The sequence below is a fragment of the Athene cunicularia genome, assembly GCF_003259725.1.
Source record: "Athene cunicularia isolate RWA chromosome 2 unlocalized genomic scaffold, athCun1 chr2_part1, whole genome shotgun sequence".
Taxonomy (NCBI): Eukaryota; Metazoa; Chordata; class Aves; order Strigiformes; family Strigidae; genus Athene; species Athene cunicularia.
The window spans coordinates 111370491-111377878 of record NW_020799095.1 but is presented as its reverse complement, the minus strand read 5'-3'; positions in this window follow the sequence as shown (position 1 = coordinate 111377878).

The following is a 7388-nucleotide window of genomic DNA, read 5'->3' as shown; positions in this document are numbered from 1 at the left end:
TTTTTTTTTTTTTTTTTTTTTTTTTTTTTTTTTTTTTTTTTGTCTAGTTTCAATTTATTTGCCCAATTTACTTCAAAGCATCTTTTTAAAATAATTATTATAAATTTATTAAATATTATTGTAAAAGATGTTAATTTTCTCTTCCACATTGCAATGAGGTGGAAAATAAGTAATTTTATTATATTTCCTATGGAGTCCTGAAGCAAAAGGCAACATGGAGGAAAGCAGGAACGTAATTATTGGATGCTTTTGCTTGGGAGTTGTCCTGCTGGACATTGCTTGTAGAAGAAAAGAATGAGCAGTAAGATAGACTGTAAAATGGTAGTAGTAGTAGTAATTCCCTGTAGGCTGACCTGGAAAGCCCTGAGGCTTGGGTTTGCTCCAGGTCAGACAAACAAAAGCTTCTGAAAGTTACTGCCCTGTGGCTGGATTCTGGAAAATCTTGGGGAGATATCATTCAAATCTGTGCATTTTCAGCTGGATTTATTCTATATTATTCAATTATTTGTGTGCTGACTGGATATGCTACAAAAGAAATGCTAAAGTGGAACAGGCAGAAAAAAGTATTCAACTGGTAAGAACTATAATGTTTACTGTCTCTGTTCACAAGCTAAAAAATAATCACGGGCTATTTTCCTAGATGGCACTTTCTCTACAGAGGTTATAATTAAACCCCAGATTTTCCATGTAGTTTCTAGAGTTATTACGTCTTGTTATAAGTAAAGGCAGCAGGCCAACAGCCAGCTGCTTTTGTCCACTTCTGCCTCTTTCTTATTCCAGTCTCCCCATCCTTATAATCCTCCTTTCCTTCCTTTCCCTCCATGCATCTCTTCCTTTTCCTCTTCACTGCCTCAGCACTGGGGCATGACCTGATGAGCTGAGATTGCTGTGTTCAGTTGGAGTCAACCTGCTCAGGACAAGCAGACTCTATGGAGGTATCCCCTTCTTATGGTCTCACAAGCCTCCTCAAGGCACTTACTGAGATTTTTCAAAAGCTTTCAGCATAGCACCATCTGCGGAAATGTCCATAAAATCAGTGCTCTTGTAGTTGAAAGCAGGAAAATTCTGAAAAATATGAAGTCTTCCTTCTAAGATGTGTTAGTACCAGAGGGCTTCAGCAAAAAGACAAGGTAAAACTAAACTGCCTAACCTTGTTATCCAAAGTGGCTGAATGCTCTTTGCCAATTTATCTCAAAATCCTCAAGCTAAAGACTGAAAGTTAGCATAAAGAAAAACAAACAAAGAAACAAAAAAAAAACAACACCAAAAACAAACCCAGATCCAGTATTAAAAGCTTGTCTGAAAACTGAAAAATACTGTCTCAGGACAGTGGTTGACTGTGTCTACTTGCAGCAGCAGTAACTTCTTAAAGGCTGATTTAAAACCCTCTGGGAACAGCCCTCCACCAAGGGCTACGGGAAGGGGCAGGAGCAGACTTTCTTTGCTTGTTGTAGATGAAGGTCACTCATTTTTCTCCAGGGATTGCTACTGATGTCTGTTAGCTTCTGTGAGACAAGGTGAGTGGGGCTGTAAATCTATGCTTATTTTGCTGAACTTGGTGATTCAGCAAATTGGCTTAATTCTGCCAACTAATTGTAGCCATCAAAGTAATTGGGAACATTTTTCAATGGAGGCATATTTTTTAAATGTTTATTCTGTTTTTCCAGTTTTCAGTGAAAGCATGCTTAAGCCATTAGGTTAAATATGCTTTTAAAAATGTTATTCATCCTGGAAGTGTTCTCCTTGCTAGCCAGGCATTACCTGTCTTTTGTGAGTTCAATGATTTCTAAGTACTGACAATTTGACTTTACATGCAAAGGGAAAAGACAGTGTTGGTAAAACTGTATAAACCCTCAGAAGACGTTTTATGTTGCCTCTCAGTGATTTTTTTATATCTATATGACTGTATTTATGCTGCATAAATTAAACAATTGATGGGTGTGGAACTTTTTTTTTTTTTTTTTTTTTTTTTTTTTTTTTGAGGAAGAGTCGCTAAAATCATCAAATTAGGACAAATTTGGTATACCAGAAGATAAAATATCCAAATTTGAACCAGGGAAGCTATTATCCTACTTTATCTCATATTGTGTCTTCTACAAATGTCTATGGCTGTATCTCAAAAGACAAATTAGGTATGTAGTGGAAGTTAAGTTTGGATCTCATGGTGAAGAGATTAGTAATTATACATTCAGAATTTAGTTGTAGAAAAGTTGATTGAAAATATTTATTTTCTGATGAGTGCAAAATGCAGAAAGACAAAATAAAAATCTTTCTTAAAAAATAGAACGGGAAAAGATTAATACCAGTGCAGTCTGGACAGGCGATCATAGGAAGAAGGATATGTCCACCTATAGTATTTTAGGAGCAAAGGTATGTGTATCTTCTATTGTAGAAGAGCAGCTATGGAGTCAACTATTTAGCAGTGAATAAACTACTTGGGAGCTATTTTTCAATTTTGTTTTAATATCTGATAGAATTTTAAAGCCCCAAAACTTGAGTCCTTCCCAAGAGAGGTAATTTATAATTTGACTGTTGTATTTTGTATCTATGGTGGTTGCACCTTATAGATATATCAGTGTCAGAATTAAATTACCATCTTTCTTATTTTCTGGTTTTTGTATTTCTTGGTTGCACTGAAAAGGTCATAAGGCTAAACCACTTGGAAGATTTGCTCTCTCTCATGTATCAATTCATATTTCCTAAGAGATCTTTTTCAAACCGCAAAGATGTACAAAGTCTTACTAAAATGTAGGTTTGATAAGATTATGTGCATTTCATTTATCTTCTGGGAAGTAAAACAAAAACTAGAAAGGCAAATGGCATATTTTGGATTTTTATACTTGTAATTAATTGTTGCTTATATCATTCAAAGGAAAGGAGCAATGCAAGTGTTAATTATCAATTACATATGTATTGAGTATATCCTTTTATTTGTGGAAACAAGTTTTTTTAAGAGTGGTGGCTGAGGCTTTAGTTAGTTGCTAGTACTGGTGTTGCTTCGTTTCTGAAACTATTCTCGTGCACACTAATTAATAATTCTGTCATAAAGTTACAGCACCAAAAGGATATGGATTTTATACGAGGAAAATTCCTGTTGGTCTAGAGCTGAATGGCTCACATAATCCTCTTCCTTCTCCTGAATGGTAAAGAACCACATTCAGACACTGAAAGCAACTGATTTCCTGAATATGCAGGTAGTGTGAAATATCAAGGATAGATGTTTCCACACAATATGGTGTTAGGTGTGCTTTTATTTTCTATCCTTCTCATTGATCTGGAATAATAGAAAAATAATACACTATTTTAAAAGGCCTGTCCTGTAGGACCTTATTAACAGGGCTAATTGGACCAAGTCCTGCCAGCCTTTCGCGGATAGCTTTTGATACAGATGGACTCACAGCGAGTTCACAGGTCTGATGCATAGTGAGACAGTGATATTAACACAAGGAAAAAACTTGAGGAACAGGCATGACAGGAAAGCTTGTAGAAAGGCCAGGAACATAATATGATAAAGGAAAAAATAAGTAGAGGAAAAAAGAAGGGACATTTGAGTCTGCTTCTGGCCCTCTTATCAATTCCTTCTGTATATCTAGAAGCACAGTCTACCCTTTATGTGTTTTCTTCATCTTATAGATGGTGAACTTTTTTACTGTATATGCCTCACAGCAGTATCGTGGTCTTTAAGCAATTTCTAAAACAGTGCGTTACAATTAATCAGAATGCAAAGAATGCAGAAAGTTCCCATCAACAATGGCATGTCTCTTCTTCCTCCACTCAGAGCTGGTTCAGACAATTTTGCTGGCAGAATTTATTTAATCATATCCAGTTATTCAGAAAACAAGGCCCACAGGGAAATAAAAGAAGAGTTGGGGGATTTAAAAATCCTCTACCTACCTGGACACATCTTTATGATAAAAAATGTTTTAGTGGAGTGTATCCCCAAAATCCACAGTGCATTGCTATAAAGCAACACGAGGCAATCACAGAGGGAAAGCAGTAGCTGTGTGTACATATGGCACATAGGTTCAAAGATGTTGAACCCTGATACTTTCCCAGAAACACCTTCTCTCCAGGAGGAATTATTAATCTGGAAATGGTAAAGTCTTAATTATCCTTTCAAATGACAAAATCTGCAAAAGAACAATATTCATGAACATGGTCTTCAAAATACTAAATAAAACTGGGTTTTAGTATTTTGAAGACCATGTTCAGTTTGTTGAAATAAGTTGCTGTAGAAAGCTCACATTATATAGATAATATTACTATTTCACCTGATTATAACTATCTTATTACCTTAGGTATGCATAAATGGTTGAGTTATAACAGTTTATCACTAAATATTCATTGTATTTCTGTAAGATTTTTTCCTTGGTATACAGTTGCTTGGCATAACATACTAACCCATAGGGGTCAACTAGCAGCTGTGGAGTAGAAATTACAGAGAGAATGGGTGACCAGGAAAAAGCAGTTTGAATGGAGGACTAAGTCAAGGCAAACCATAGGTGCATAGTACCAGTGTTAGCTAAAACACTCCATGGGGCTTCAGATTAATGACAGTGCTGAGGGACTTCAGGCTTTCTGAGCCAAACTGCCAGCTGGTGACTGCACAGTAAAGGCTTATCAGAGCTGAGTTACTAAAAAGCTTCCATGGCAACATCTGGGAAAGAGGACCTTCACCTAAAAGCCAGCATGCCTGCATGAAGGACTTCCAGGGGCCTTGGAGCTGGGCTGAACAGCAGGGATGACCTGAAGGTCCCTCATTATTTTGTTGTCACAGACATGCAAAAGATGAGAAATCTATTTATAAGAAGGGTTTATCTACTTTTTCCCCCAAGACATTTATAGAAGCTCAGGAATATAAATCTTCGCAGCAGACTTGGGCTCATTTAATTTTTATTTTTTTTTTTTCAGAGGCAACAAAGGTACAAGAGCAGAGGCCTGTGCTTGATTCTGTCTACTATCAAATAGTTCTTGTATTGTCCAGACTAGATACAAAATTTAGAGTGTCACCTCCCTGTAGAAGAACAGTTCTTCTCTCACCTTTTATCCTGTTTGGTTCCTAGAAGCCAAATTCAAGGTAAATATAATTCAAAATCTACAGTCAAAACTTCAGATCTGAATGACCGAAGTAAGACACCTAAAATACAGTGAGATTATTTTATCATTCATGTTGAAATACTGAAGTTTTTTTTCTAGAATTTACAGGTTAAATTGCTATTGGCAATTTAGATGTGAATGTTCCAGATGAAACCAAACACATTACTGGTGGAACCCAATAAGGACAGATGCACTTGGCCAGCATGTGTGAGATCAACGCAGTTATTATATCTGATTTGGAGCAAGGAGGTAAGCCTTGACTTTTTACATGTCTAGCAAGAGTTTTGGCTACTAGACTAGAGAGCAATCTGTCTTTCTCAGAATATTTGTTTATCTACAATGAACTAGCTCCAAGAGAAGCTAAAGCCTGAAGATGGGTTGTTTCTGTAACCCTAACCACCAACTCATCTGCCAGCCTCAGCTGCTGGAGCTCTCTCTCTCTCACTCTCCTTGTATGTGTACATATGCATCCATATTCCAACTTTGGCAGTAAGAAAGTGCCATCATAAAAGATAGTTTCTACAAAAATTTTGTTCAGGAATGGGTTATCTGCAGATCTTGAGCTTTTCTGGCTTGAGGAAAACCTGCTATACAAAACAGCTGATCACAGGACAGTCTCGGAATTTGTCTGTTGTGCAAAATTACTTCAGACCCATTGGATGGCACACCTACAAAAAGAGTGTACATTCTGGTTTCCTATAAGTCAATTTTAGGAGTTACATTGGTTTTAGTTATGATACAGATTTTCTTAGAAATTGCATATCTGCATAAGCAGCTGGTTGTTGGGCTCAGTCCCTCTAAGGTGAATATTTTTTAGAACAGTTTCTGTCTGTAGGATACAAATGAGTCAAAGGGTTACATGTAGTCGGGAACATAACAGGCCGTATGCATGTCTTGTGTTTTTCAGAGCTAGTGATTTGTTTGTGTCTTATGAAATAAGCACTTCTATGCATGTTTAGTGCCTTGTCCTTAATAGTTTGTGTGGATTAACACCCAGATTGTTTCATCTTCAACAGCCAGCTGTGTAAAGTGCCTGACTGGCCAACTCTCCCTGCTGGCAGAAAGAAGCAGTTTCTGCCGCTTTGCATGACAGAGCAAGTAAGAAATCACAGGCACTAAAGACACACTGGTGTCTTCACTCAAAGCATGTTATTGAAACAAGGAAAATAAAACCATTGGGCACTAAAATATTTTCTATTCTTGAGATTTCAAAAGATCTTTGCATTTACTAAAAAAAAAAATCCTTCAATACACAGAGCAATTAGCAACCTAAAGCAATTAGTAATCTTCTTTTACCACAATTGAAAAGTACTTTGGAAAATTAGCTGGTATGGGATTCTGATTTATTTCAAATAAAAAGGAACTGCCTTGGTGCCATTTACTTTATGAATATGCTGATAATTTGTAATAATAGGCAGTTATACTAACAGTAAAAGAGGTGGAATCAGAAAAAAAGATGAAGACAACCTAGTAATGGGGTATACTTCAGTATAATGTCTAAGTCTTTCATGATTTTCTTTGTTTCCCTGCCAAAGCCTTAATTTACACTTGGTGTTTCTTTCTGGTGTCACTTGCTCACACTAATGATACCTAGTCAACACTTTTTCCTTCTGTAGGTTTCGTTCAGCTTGGGTTGCTCATTTTGTGTTATGCTTCTAGTAATTTTCTCACATTTTCCTAATCTTCCCTGATGGATTCAGGCCATGCTTTTCATTTACTCCAGATGCGATAACCAAACTGTCAGCTATGTGGCAATAAAATTGGGCTTTCGTATTTTGTGACCCACTTAGTCACATAAAATACCTCCTAAGTGAAGTATGAGTTTCTCGCTTTGATACCCACCTTGGCTCTAAGCAATTGACAAATTGATCCCAGACTAATTTTCATCTTGCCTGAGAAGGCGCAGTTCCATATGCTACAAACCACTGGCACGAGTTTTCAGATTCATTTTCATACTTAAGTGATCTGCAGTTTAGTAACAGCATCAAACCATACAGTGTAAAATGCCCGTTGTCCTCTTTGTGTCATTTTATACAAGATTTAAATGTCTTTTGGGCCATTATCTTCTAACAGATGTTGCTGCTTCACCCACTGAAGCAAATAGCTGCAAAAGGCTTAAAATACGTGCCTTTCTGTGATGCCGCGGAGTAATTATAAATATAATCGGGGTGGGGGAAATGACTACGGTACGCGACAGCGCCAGGCAGAGGGGAGAAGGGAGAGGGCTGCCAAGGGCCTGCGGCACCGCCCGGGGCCTGCGGGAGCCCGGGGCCTGCGGGAGCCCGGGGCCT